Raw genomic sequence first — 13799 nt, forward strand, 5'->3', positions numbered from 1 at the left:
TTTCATCAATGGATTTTTAAAAATTTGATTTCATTGAGGCTTGGGGTGGTTTCATTGTGTATCCTGCTTGGAATTCAATGAGCTTCTTGAATCTGTGTACTTCCAGTTTTCATCAAATTTATAAAAATTTAGTTCATTATTTCTCCAAATATCCTTTTTTTTCCCCTCCAAACATCTTTTGTACCTTCCCATTCCCTGGGTCTCTAATTTATATGTTAGACCACTTGCTATTGACCTACAAGTCATTAAAGCTGTGCATTTTTCCCAGTGTTTTCCCTCTGTGTGCTTCCTTTTAGATACTGTCCATTGTGTGTGTTCATATTCACAAACTTTTTCTTACATGGTGTCTAGTCTGCTGGAATCCTATCTGGCACATTTTCTATTTTGGAGACTGTATTCTTCATCTTTCGATATTCCATTTAGGTCTCTTTTATATCTTCAATTTTTCCACTTCTTATTTTATGTTTTCCTTTAAATCTTTGAACATAGTCAGCATCCTTCAGAACCTATTGTAACATACTTTCTGTTTATGCAATTATCTTTCTCACTGATGAGTTCGTTCTATAGATCGGTTCTCTCCTGGTTGTGGGTTACATTTTCCTGCTTTGTCGCATGCTTAGTAATGTTTCCATTGGATGCCAAACTTTGAATTTTGCATTGCTGCGTGCCAAGTTTTATTATATTCCTTTAAACAGGGTTGGAAATTTTTTTGGCAGTCACTTCATTTGCCTGAAGCTAAGTCTGATTGCTTTGAGACTTGTTTGTTTTGGTTTTGGTTTCTGGCCCCCCTAAGGGCCGGTCTAGACTGATCTCTCCTCCGAGGAAGCTCTGGCTGGCTATGAAGTGTGCACTTTCGGAAGTCTCTCCTGAATGCCCCAGTGTGTTCGGAAAGGCCTCTCCATGCCGGCTGGTGGGAATTCAAATGCATCCCTATGTATACTATGTACACTCTAGGGATTGTTTTGCTTGTAGTTTCCTGGCAATTGTTCTTTCTCTGAAAGTTTCACTCCGTCCGCTCTGGTGATACTTTACCTTTTGCACAGACACGTTATTATTTAGCCAAAAGCTCAAGGGGGTGCCTCTCCGTATTTCAGAAGCCCTGCCTCTGTGTTGCTCTTCTTTCTCTGGTGTTCTCACAGATTTTATCGTCCTCATGTTCCCCAAATTCCAGTCTCTGCCTTCATAAATTATATAAACCACTGAGTTTGCTTTTTTTCTTTCCTTTTCTTTCCTTTCTTTTCTTTTTTTCCTTTCCTTTCCCTTTCTTCTTTCTTTCTTTCCCTTTCTTTCTTTCTTTCTTTCTTTCTTTCTTTCTCCCCTCTCTTTTTTCTTTTTTCTTTTTCTTTTCTTTTCTTTTCTTTTCTTTTTTTTTTGCTGCAAAAAGCTTGTCCTCTTTCCATGTGGTCCATGGCTTGGGAGAGGGCTCCAGAGTGTCTGAAAGGCTACCTTGGGGCTTCAGGGAGAGGCTCGGGCAGAACCCCGGCACCAGGGGGATGCCAGGGGGACCCCTCAACAGCTCCTGGGCTCCAGAGGCTCCTAGCTAAGCTTAGGGTGAGCCTTTTGAAGAGACCAGGGGCCAGCCAGCCTGTGGCAGTGAGTCCGGTGCTCAGCCATCGTCGTGATGAGTTTTCCCTCCTCACCTGGGAAGTGCTTCTCCAGGAAGTGCCGGCAATGAGGGTCTGGGTGAGCAGATCCAAAAAGGCCTGGTTCAGGTTCTTCTCCAGAACCAGTGGCTTCCCTGGCATCTGTGGTTTTATCTCACTCCCACCGAGCTTTCTTTGGGTTCCTCTACCTTTGCTGTGTTCTAGAAATGATCAGTAGGCAGAGCGTTCAGGTTTGCCTAGAGAACACTTCATTCATTTCCTTCCTCGCAGCGATCACAGTCCTGGGCGGCCTGATTTCCAATGTCCGACAACTGTGGCTTATTCCTTTGCCTCCAATGTTCTAGTTTTGATGATAGGGTGGTAAGTTCAGACCCTATTGTCGTCTTATGGCTAGAAGCAAAAGTCAAAATTCTTACAGATTTTATCATTGTACTAATGCAGAGCTAGTGTCACTCGACATAAAGAAAATAACTAAAATAAACATAACTATTAACAATTTTAAAGTTCCTCTATGTTCTACCTAAAATTGTCTCTTATGCGTCATATGTTTAAGTGGTATGCCCAAGGGGTATGAGTTAGTGAGTAAGCTAGGATTGGAACTGTATTTTCAGAACGCTGAGCCAATATAGTGTTTCTACTACATCAGTTTTTCTCTACAAAAGCTTTATTCCTGGGGTGCCTGGGTGGCTCATTTGGTTAAGCGTCTGCCTTCAGCTCAGGTCATGATCTCAAGGTCCTGGGATCGAGTCCCGCATCGGGCTCCCTGCTCAGCGGGGAGTCTGCTTCTCCCTCTCCTTCTGCCTGCTGCTCTCCCTGCTTGTGCTCTCTCTGTCTCTCACTCAAATAAACAAATAAAATCTTTTTTTAAAAGTATTATTGCTTTCTCCTTAATATCTTTAATTATGAGTTTTTGCACTGATTCATCTTCCCTGTTCCTCCTTCCAAAGGTGTTTTCACCATGAAACACCATTATTCCAGAACTTACCATGACTCTGCTGCTATTTATTTTCTTCCACCAAGCCCTAACTTCCCTAGCTATATTCCCAAGTTCCACATAACCTGACTTCACTTGCTTTTCTAGATACATCTGCCTCTGCTTCCCTAACCAGATGTCCATCTTTCATTCGAACTAGGTTTATACACCTAAGTCTTCCCACACAACTTCCTCATTCTCCTCGACACGATCTGCCCACGCTGTTTGCCTTAAACCAAATGGAATTCAATTAAAATTAAGTCACAACATTGCATTTCCTAATCAGGTTGGATTTTCTGGCCTTTAGTGATGTCTTTTAAAAATACTCTTTAAATTTATAATTTATTTTTAGTAGAAGCCTCAAGGTATATCACTATCACTCTCATCAATCACATAAATGTAATATTTTTAGTTTGATTTTGTATTACATGTTCAGGAATCCGAACACTGGCAGCTTCTGGAGGGGAGAAAATTTTAACACGGAACCACTTTTCAGTTCCACCATAAGCCTACTTGTGTAGGACTGGGGAGCTCAGAGTTCTCCTTCTAGGGGTGTCTTTGTGATCCCTGACAAAGAAATTTTCAAACAACTCCTCAGAGTTACAAGTCATTCATTTAAATAAATTTACTCTGAAGCGCACCTGGGTGGCTCGGTCGGTTAAGTGTGCGGCTTTTGGCTTTGGCTCAATTCATGATCTCAGGGTCATGAAATTGAGCCCTGCGCCAGGCTCTGCAATGAGTGTAGAGTTTGCTTGAGATTCTCCCTCTCCCTTTGCCCCTTCCCCTGCTCATACCCTCTCTAAATAAATAAAATATATTTTTTAAATTTGCTCTGCACCTCTTATGTGTTAGAGGCTGGAGACTGGGCATTAAACAAGGAAAATGTGGTCGTCATCTTATGACTTACACTGAGTTTAAAATACACTGGGGAATTTCAACCAATGAGGGTAGTAATAAAAATAGCCGACATTATTCAGCGCTTACTAACTTCTTGGGCATTTACCAAAGGCATGGCCTGAGCCACATGTCCCTGCCCATATCTCTGTGATAAAGGGACTATGTTCTTTTAAAGACCACAGATTCTCAGAAGACTTGCACACTAGCTCAGGCCAGTTAGAAGCAAATCTGGGTCCTAAGCCCAGAGTTCTCCAAATCCAGATTCCAACTCTCATCACTTCCTTGTGTCGTCTTCTTAAAGACACAGACGAGGAAGCCCAGGCGAGACCGTCTGGTCAGGGAGGCTCCTGTCTGTTAGGGGATTCCTGGAGCTTTGCACAGTGGGCAAGGCCAGAACTTCACGCAGATTTCAACAAAACAGAGAAACTGAAGCGAAATCTGTGTCACTAGAACCACAGAGAGGGAGCGGCTGAACCAGCAACGGGGGCAGGGGTGAAGTGGGCAGGGTCAGGACAGAGCAGGCGCGTCCGAGAGTATGTAAAACAGGACACCCAAGTTCTGAGTCAAAACCAGCTCTGCGGAGAGAAGGGCCAGGTTCACCAGCCCGGCTGGTATCCGTCTGACAAATCTGTTGACAGGTGTCACAGCCACAACACATCAGGGTAACAGCCAGGAGTCATCCACTCAACCCCACACAACCCGATTCCCGTCAGGGAAGCCCTGCCCTGCCCCGTTGGAGAATTACCCAACCCTCAACAAAACACTGCTCCCTCTGTGGTTAGGGGACTGGAAAATCTGAGAGATTGCCATCCTCTGCAAGAGCAAGCCTTTCTTTTTTCTTCACCTGAGCTTTCTTATCCCAGGCTAAACCCTTTCCCACCTTCGGGCTTCCATCTTCCAGCCCCCTCTTTCAAGGCTGGGGTGCCTGTGCCTCCTACCCACCTGTATGCTGTCAGATGGACGCAGTCGGTTTAGTGAAATGAACCAGTTCCCAGCCCTTCCTTTCAAGGACATTGTGGGTACGGCCCGTGGTGACAAAGATCATCGTAACAAAAAAGTCACCCTTCTTTCTGTGACACCTGAAGTTCTTTTCAAAGAAGACCAATCATGGGGAGCATGGAGTAATGTAAAGGATTATCGAATCAATGTGTTGTACCCCCGAAACTCATATAACATTGCATGATGATTAGACTTCAATAATAAGGAAATAATAAAATAAAAGACAGTTTAAAGTGTTTTCACAGGCATAACCACCTTTTCTCTTGACTGAGCAGGAACCTGGAATTGCTGTGGGAACAGTCCTCACGGTTGCGTTAGACAACAGAAGTTCAGAGCTCACGCCACTATTTATTAGCTGTGTGACCCTCGAAAAGTCATTTCTCATTGATTCTAGCTACTTCCTTTTTTTTTCCCCAAAATGGAGACCCTCATTCCTGCCTCACGCATACGCTGCCATGAAGAGAAGCACGTTTGTAGAGTACAAGACTTCATCACGGGCCCTGAAGTCTTCAGTTTTGGTTCCTAGGCCACTGCTATCTTTATATCATAGACAAGTTAAGTAAGCACCCTAATCCACATTTTGCTACCTGTAAAATGGAAATATTGTTAATTCCTCTATTATTGAGATGTTGTGAGGTAATAATGCAAAAGACTTGAACACAATGCCAGGTCCATAGAAAGGGGTTAGTAGATATTATTATTTATAAAGTGCTGGGCACACATAATGGCTTCATATTTCCAGTCATGACCTATACACCATATGGAAAAAGAGAATTCTTAATTCACATAGGAATTAGGTATACCAAGACATAAAATGGCACATGTGAAGTCGTACTTAATCACAAGACCTGTTTCCTTGCCCTCTGGAGAGTTGGACGTATTTATCTGAGTAACATTATAGAAGTCAACTCTACTTATTTTTTTGAGATACTTGACATTGGCCAAGCACTATGCTCAGTGATTATGTGGGTCTCTCACTGGAGTCTCACCTTAGCCCTGAAGATGGACTCCATGCTTCCTCCATTTTACAGATAAGAAGACGGAATGTTTGAAAAGCTAATAACTTCCTGAGGTGATGGAGTCATTTTTTGGCAGGCTGTCTATCAGTACAAGAGTCAGTACTGTCTCATCATGCAGTATTGCCGGCATGATAGTACTTGTCAATCGTTGATTCCCCTTTTCCTCACCCGGTCAATTAAATCCTCTCTGCTCTTTTGTCTGAGGCTGTACTCTCCGGTGCTATGGGGGTGAAGAGGGAGAGGGACTGAGAGTGTACACGGAGATGAGGATTAATCTCATTGAGTCCCTGCTATGTGACAAATACTGAACAAGACACACATTATCTCCCTTCATCCTTTCGATAGTTTATGTCTTGGATATTAGTATACCCACTTTACACATGAACAGTACCAGAAATAATTAACTAAGGTACCCAAAGTCAGATAACAGATAACTAGGTGGTTACTCTAATTCCCAGGAGTATGTCCACATGCGTTCAAGGTGTGGATACATAACCGTGTGTACACAGAAGTTGATAGCGTATCTTAACAGACACGAAGCACAAAGCGTTATTGAACCTCAAAGAAAGGAAAGATCACAGAAGGCTGAGTGTAGAGAAGACCTCCCAGAGGAGGAAAGGAATGGCCTGAGTTGTAAAGGAAGCCTTGGGGGTATCTGCAGAAAGAAGAAGGGACAGAGAATATAGAGACTAATTTGGTCTCCAAATGAACTTGGGCAGGAGTCCAGCGCCTAATGGCAGTGGACGTGTCTCATTTATGATTGCACAAAACCAGTCATCAATAAATAGTTGCTGAATGGCTAAGAGTGTCCTCTCTGTCCTCCAGCACTGGGTTAGGTCCTGTAGGAACTGGGGTACTTTCAAGACATATAATTAATATATTTTGGCCAAGACTTATTTCTCAAGAATTTCTTGTCATATATAAAGGAGCTTTACATATGAGGGGGAGGGTATTGAATGGGGTCGGTTGGCTGGCAGGGCACCAGAAGGCCTCACAGGAAGGCACCTCTTTGATGATCATGGCATATCAGACTGTCATATGCAGACTCTTGATCCTGTCGGTGTCCCAGAAATGACTGCACTTACACATAACTGAGTCACACTGAAATTTACAAGAAAATGCAAAACCTACATCAAAACGTGTTTATAACTTGCATTGAAAATTATAGCTGTCAAAAGAACTGTATCAATTTTTCAGCCAAATTAGTATATTCTTTTCCTGTAATAAAACACATAGGAAGTCCTAGTATGCAAATGTTAGCTTGTATGCAAGGGAAAGAACGCAAAAGAAGTATATGGTTTGACCAAAATCGTCACCTACATATCCTTCAAGAACATTGAGTCTTTCCCACATGTAAATAACAGTCTAATCACTTTATATCTATTATCTTGTCTAATCTTCATAATAGTCATAAAATAGTACTTTCCTCATCCTTTTCTTCTGGATGAAGGAACTGAAGTTTGTAAATATTGGATAACTTTCCCCAAAATATCAGTTCTCTAAAATTCAGGATCTTGACTTTACCAAGCTCTTCATCTTTATGTTATGAGGCTGTGAGTACCTATTATGACGTATCTGGGCATTCAGAGCCCAAAATGCAATAAGGTGAGCCCTGTTCCTGCCCGAGTAAAGTTTATAGACTAATGAAAAAAGCAGATATCTGGCAACAGCTTACTCACATAATTAAATCTTTAATTATAACAACGATGAATCTACCAGCAAGAAGGGCACCCTCATCTAGGCGGACAGGGAAGGAAGTCTTCTCAGAGCAAACCAAATCTCAGATCTGTCAGGTGTTCTAGATATTACAGGCAGGGGACTGACTCGGGTGGCAAGGAGCTAGGCTTACTGGAGACAAGGAAGTGCAGGGAGCCCGGGAGAGAGTGGGGCAAGGTGAGCTTGAGAGGGAGGCAGAGCCTCGGCTGTGCGCTTTCCTAGCCGGTCACGGAATTTTGAATGCAAAGTCATTTAAGAGTTTTAAATTCAAGAGGGCTCAGAACAGACTCAGATGTGTGATTTAAAGGGAGGACAGTAGCCACAATGTGAAGAAGACATTAGACCAATCCAGGAAACCAAGCTAGAAAGTTCTGATGCTCCAGCTGGAGATAAGGCTGCTTTGGCTACCATGTGGCTATTTGGAACCACAAAGCGAGGCACGGACAAATATTTTCTCAGTTCTACATTAAGGACTCAATCGTCTTTTAGGGACAATCAGTGAAATTGTGCTGATATCCCTGGTCTCCAAGCAAAACCTCTCAAAAAAGCTAGACTAATCAGACTAGTATGTAAGTGCTGTTTATTCAACCAACACTCGGAAGAGGTAGGTCCAGGGAGCTGTCAAGCTTGGAAATGAATTTAAATGATGGCATAATTATTTTAGTGACATCTTCCTTTTTTTAAGACTTTATTTATATATTTGAGAGAGAAGAGAGAGAGAGAGCATGAAAGTGGGGAGGGTCAGGAGGGAAGCAAGCCCCCCCGCTGAGCAGAGAGCCTGATGCGGCACTCGATCCCAAGACTCCAGGATCATAACCTGAGCCGAAGACAGTTGCTTAACCAACTGAAACACCCAGGAGCCCTCCTTTTTTTTTTTTTTTAAGATTTTATTTGTATATAAGAGAGAGACAGAGAGCACAAGCAGGGGTAGGGACAGAGAGAGAAGCAGACAGCCCACTGAGCACAGAGCCCAATGTGGGGCTTGATCCCAGGACCCGAGATCATAACCTGAGTCAAAATCAAGGGTTGGACACTTAACCAACTGAGCCATCCAGGCACCCCTTTAGTGACGTTTTCTTTACCAGGAAATATGAAATCATTTTTTAAAAAAACTTTTAAATAATAGTTTGGCATTTGTTATTAGAGTAGAATCAATGTAACAAGCTCTCTGGATTTATTGACCTGGAGAACACTGGTGATCATTGTGCTTTTGATAAAGTATTGTAGCTAAATATTGATGAGCAAAATGTTTGGCTGGACAATAAGTCTCAAGGCTCAATTAGGGGAGCAGAGGCCGAGCACTTGAGAAGATATGTTTGATGATTCAGATAGTAGGAAGTTTCGTAGGCAGATATCCAATTCGGGTCAAATATATGATACAAAGTATGTGTTTGGGGCGAGTCCCAGGTGAAGAAATAAGGAATCTGGTTGGAAAAAAAGTTTAAGAAAACAAGAAGCACAAGACGGATAGGACAGAGCTGTACCCTCAAGTACACAGTCACTAGACAGATGTGGCTATAAGGCTGTTATAATGTGGTTAGTCCTAATGGAGATGTGCTGTGAGTGTCTCATAATCATCAGATTGCAAAGACTTAGTGCAAAAAAATGGTAATAAAGGAAAGTCTCTCATTAATAATATTGATTACATGTTGAAATGATAATATTTTGGGTCTATTGGTTTAAATGAAGTATAATATAAAAATTAATTTCACCAATTTCCTTACACTTTAAAAAATAGAAGAAAATGTATATGATACATTTAGTTCACATCACATTTCTTTTGGACAATGCTGGTATAGAGAAAAATGTTAGGTTAAGATCTAAGAAATCTGGCTATTTGTAGAAAACAACTTGAATGATTCTGCATTTACGAGATTGTTTTTTAATGAAAAATTAGAAAAAAGAGATTGTGTGAAAGATATCAGATTGTGTCATAATAGATAGGTTTAAGAACATATTGGAGACTGAATAGTAGGAGAAGAATGACTATCTAATAGCAATTTTTTATTGTATTAGTATCCAATGCAATCTATGACTAATGGTGGAATTATTCCAATTTAGTACAAAACCAAAACAAGATTGGCCTTTCCTATGAGTTTACTCTCTTATTAAATTTACTATATAACTATGTAAAGAAAAATGTCCTTTTGGGGCGCCTGGGTAGCGCAGTCGTTAAGCGTCTGCCTTCGGCTCAGGGCGTGATCCCGGCGTTCCGGGATCGAGTCCCACATCGGGCTCCTCCGCTGGGAGCCTGCTTCTTCCTCTCCCACTCCCGCTGCTGTGTTTCCTCTCTCGCTGACTGTCTCTCTGTCACATAAATAAATAAAATCTTTTTAAAAAAATGTCCTTTGAAGCATACTTAAGAGCAAAGAGATCCAGTAGAATTTATAACCAAGCTAGTAGAGTAACGAGGGAAAACACTTGACACAAAGTAAATACTCAGTAAATAGTTAAGAATTCACTGTTTTTATGAATAATAATATTATTATTCCTCAGTAACTCAGCAATGTTTTCTGGATTTCTAGATTCATCCATTCATTCGTTTATTCACTCACCTGGCAAATATGTTACATGGTCGGGGTGATTAGGAGAGGGATGAAATCAAAGCCATCGACCTATTTTCAAGGGGGTTGGGGAGATTTGAAGGTGATTTAACAGTAATTTAACACAGTAAAAAATTCAGAAAAGAAACAGCATCATGTATCAAAATAGCCAATGTTATCTTGTTGTTCGTTTCAGTTGCCTTTCATCTACCCACACAAATGGATGAGACTGTATCTAAAACTAGATACAACTTAAACTTCTGGCCAAGTGTTCTGTGTGTGTGTGTGTGTATGTGTGTGTGTGTGTGTCTGTGCACGTCTGTGCGTGTTTAAAAAGCATTTCCACTTGAACATACCTCCTACAGGAATTCAAATACAAAATGAGCTGTAGAGAATACCATCCATAAATTCTGCACATTAAGTAAGCAGCGAGGCAGGTAAACAGGCTTGGAGGATGCTATCAATCTCCTCCTATTAGATGATACGGCCCTCTTCTTCATTCCCCCAAACTTTGATCTTTGCCACAAATACAGACCTGATCCCGCCCCTGCAGGACGTGGACGTCATCAAGGGCAACCACCTGCACTTTGGGTAACAACTTCTCTTTAAATGGAAGTGATCTTTCCTTTGCGCATTTTGGATCGAGATGGGCGTACATTCAATAAGCTGTTTTATGACCTCTTTTCAAAAACCTTTCATATTTCAGTTATTTACGATAGAACTTTTTACTTGCCTTTTCTCTCTCCTGCCTCTCTATCCTATAGCCATACTGTGTTGGAAGGTGGGTGCGGTCTAGTGGGGCTGACAGGGCGATTCACTGACACCAGCCAGCATTAAAGAGAACGTACTCCATTCTGATAGGTCATTTCAGAGACTGCGTTGATTCTTATAGATGTCACGAAAATGGCCAACGCTGCTTTATGGGTAAAGAAATAAAATTGTTAAATGTAATTTAAAGTGCCTTTCCTAAGCCAAAGTGTGCTAATCAGTCATTGTGAGTGCGTCCCCACATGTGTGTGCATCCCCACACACACATGCTTACGGCTCTGTTTGCATTTGAGGATGCAGAACGAATTAGGTGAATTATCTTGTGAGCGGGCAACAGGCTCTGTGCTCCTGTTCGTGGAACGTTTTTTACTCCAGGGCAAAATTTGTCTAAAGGGGGTAAGGTTTCATTATTATTTTTCCAAAATTCTCATTCGTTTCAAGGGAAAATGATTCCCCCTTTGATCCAAAATTATGTGTTACAAAAAAAAATCAGTCTTTGGGGAGAAAGAAGCAAACAAACAAAAAAAGATGAGATGTAATAGCAAATGTATTTTGAATTAGAACATTGGAAGGAAAAGAATAATCATCGTCACGGAGAGATGCCGAGTTCAAGGATCTGGGTTCTATGCTCGAGCACATACTTAGAGCCGCCTGGTTGTTTGAATGCGCAGCCATCATTAAAAACTTTGCTCAGACCGACTTGATCTTTGGAGCAAGGTATCAAAACACCACCGGGCTTCAGAAAGGCTGCCCCTTAATCTCCATTTTGCCCAAGATCGTGTTCCAGCTCTAATATCATCTAACTTTTGGGGGAAGAAAAGCAGGGAAAATTTGAGCTTCTAGAGAGCAGGAGCTATAGTTTTAGTATTTCCCAGGGCCAGGGAAGAAGTTGCAACGTGTTTCATTGTAACTTGGTTCAGCATAATGAATGCGACCACGAGGGGCTCTGAGAGGACGACGACGTAGAGCTCTGAGATTCGCAATGTACTACAACCTGTCAAGGCCGGAGACGTTTAGCTGCGTTCATGCCATGTCCACACGGAGCGTGACCACACGTTACATTAACGCCAATAACACTGTGCCTGCTGGAACTCCCCAGAGAACCCACCGAAGTCCTGTTTGAAGTGATTTTGAAAGTCAGAAGCCCTGCGCCTGTCCCAGCAGGTCCTCACCCCTCTGCCATTGGGCGGTCAGGCGGAGTCTGGCCTCAAAGTCGGACTAATCCATAATCCCCCCACAGAGCCCAGCAAGCAGAGTGCTTCCTCTCACTCCGTATTGGCCTAACTGGCACGAAATTCCCCGTGTAAGTAGAGAAGGTCTTAGGGTTTGGAAAATGTGAGTAATAGCTTTGTTTTTGAAAGGGGTGCAGAATGAGTCCAGACTCAGAGAATGGAAACTATGGCACCGGCTAGGCAGGACCTCACTGTTCCTGGTTCTTGTCCCCAAGAGAGTCAGTCACTGCTGGGGCCCTAGAGGCTCACAGAATACAAAGTGAGGCATACGTGCCTCCACTATTGTTTGGGGGGTGGGGGGAAGCTAAGTTGTCTTCATTCTCCTCTGGCCTCTGCTTCTACTTTGTTTTGTTTTAAGATTTTATTGATTTATTTTAGAGAGACAGAGAATGCAGGGGTGGGGAAGGGCAGAGGAAGAGGAGAGAAAGAATCTCAAGCAGATTCCCTGCTAAGCGCAGAGCCCAACATGGGGCTCGATCCCAAGACCCTGAGGTCATGACCTGAGCCAAAATCAAGAGTCGGACACTCAACCAACTGAGCCCCTCAGGAGCCCCTGCTTCTACTTTGCTTTATGTAAAGGTTAACTGGTCTGTAGCTCAGCGCCCACAAGGGCCGCTGCCAAAGCTGACGCAGGGCTGCCTCCCTTGGGCACATGGGTCAGTTTCCTCCAACGCTCGCCTACCCTGCCTGGCTTCGGGAGCTGGGAGTCAGGATGGCCTCACCCTTACCACTTAGCTACAGTCATTCCCCTCCCTCCACACTGCACGGTTGATATCAGGGCTTTTCCAGACATGGCTTGGTCTGACCCTGACGGAATTGCTCTGGCGCTGAGAAGCTGGATATTGCCCTGCCTGGTTCTGTCCATTAGGATCCTGAGTCCACCAGACTTCCCATTTCCCGCCAGGCTTTGAAAGTGCTGCTGAACACTCCCAACAGTGTCAGGCACTCCGAGGAAACAGGAAGGATTCAGTCCAACTGGTTACTTGGCATCCTGCAGACCACTGTTTCCCAATCTGCAAGTGCATCAGGGCATTCAGTGCGTCAGGAAGACGCCCTGGGTGGCGCCACAGCCCAGGGTTTCTTCATCTTCCATGGGCTTCCTGTCTGTCTTCTCTCTAGCTTCTAACTGTCGCTGCAAGTACATCTCGTTCTTCAGCCTGATGTCACATGCAAAAGTTTAGAGGTTCCTAATCAGTGCGGAGTCTTCGGGAGCAGAGGACGTTCGCTGAACTGGGTAAGATCAAGATCTGTCACAACCCGGAGGAGGGTTGGGGGTGATGGTAAATTGCAAGGGCGCTGCTGGGAGGCTGCATGCCTTCCCGACCTGCTTCTGACACCTGGAGGCTCGGTGACCTGGCAGATTTGAAATCTCTCTAAGACTTGGTTTTTTTCATGGATAAAGGGAGGCTGATGAGACCTACTTCATGGAGTTTCTTTGAGATTTAAATAACATGCCTGAGGCATTTAGAAACATTTCTCTGCACAAGCTTAGCTCTCTGCTCCGTGGATGTTAGCTGTTACTGGTTTTAACAATGTTTTCAATGATATAACATTTGTGGATATAAAATCATCTTCAACCACACAGCAAATGCATGGAAAGCTGTTTAAAATCTTCAGAAGGAAAGCTCTACATTTCTAGAAGTCAGTCATTAATCTGTTACAGCTCTCTGATGTGACTTTCTGGCTCATTTTCAGATTAGGAAAAACAGTGAAAGGGCTTACTGTGTTTACTGTGTTTACTGCTTTGTAGGTCATTTAATCCTTCCTGTAACCCCACAGTTTGTAGGTTACATTATTATTCTAATTTCACCCACAAGGAAACCCAGAAACAAAGCTGCTAAGTAACTTTGCCCAAGGTCAGAGATCTTGTCTTTGGTGAGGCTGGACCTCAAAGTCAGGTCATGAAGGGGGGCACAAGATGGGCATCTGTACCGCCGTGAGGTTGGTCTGCCTTGGAAGAGGTGCTTTTAAGCCACGCCGAGGAAGAGATCGCACATTTAAATGTGCAACCTTCCCCTCTTGGTGTCCGCAAGAGAAATAATCCTGTC

This window comes from Ursus americanus, chromosome 6 (assembly GCF_024610735.1).
Source record: "Ursus americanus isolate L20-20 chromosome 6, mUrsAme1.1.p, whole genome shotgun sequence".
Lineage (NCBI taxonomy): Eukaryota > Metazoa > Chordata > Mammalia > Carnivora > Ursidae > Ursus > Ursus americanus.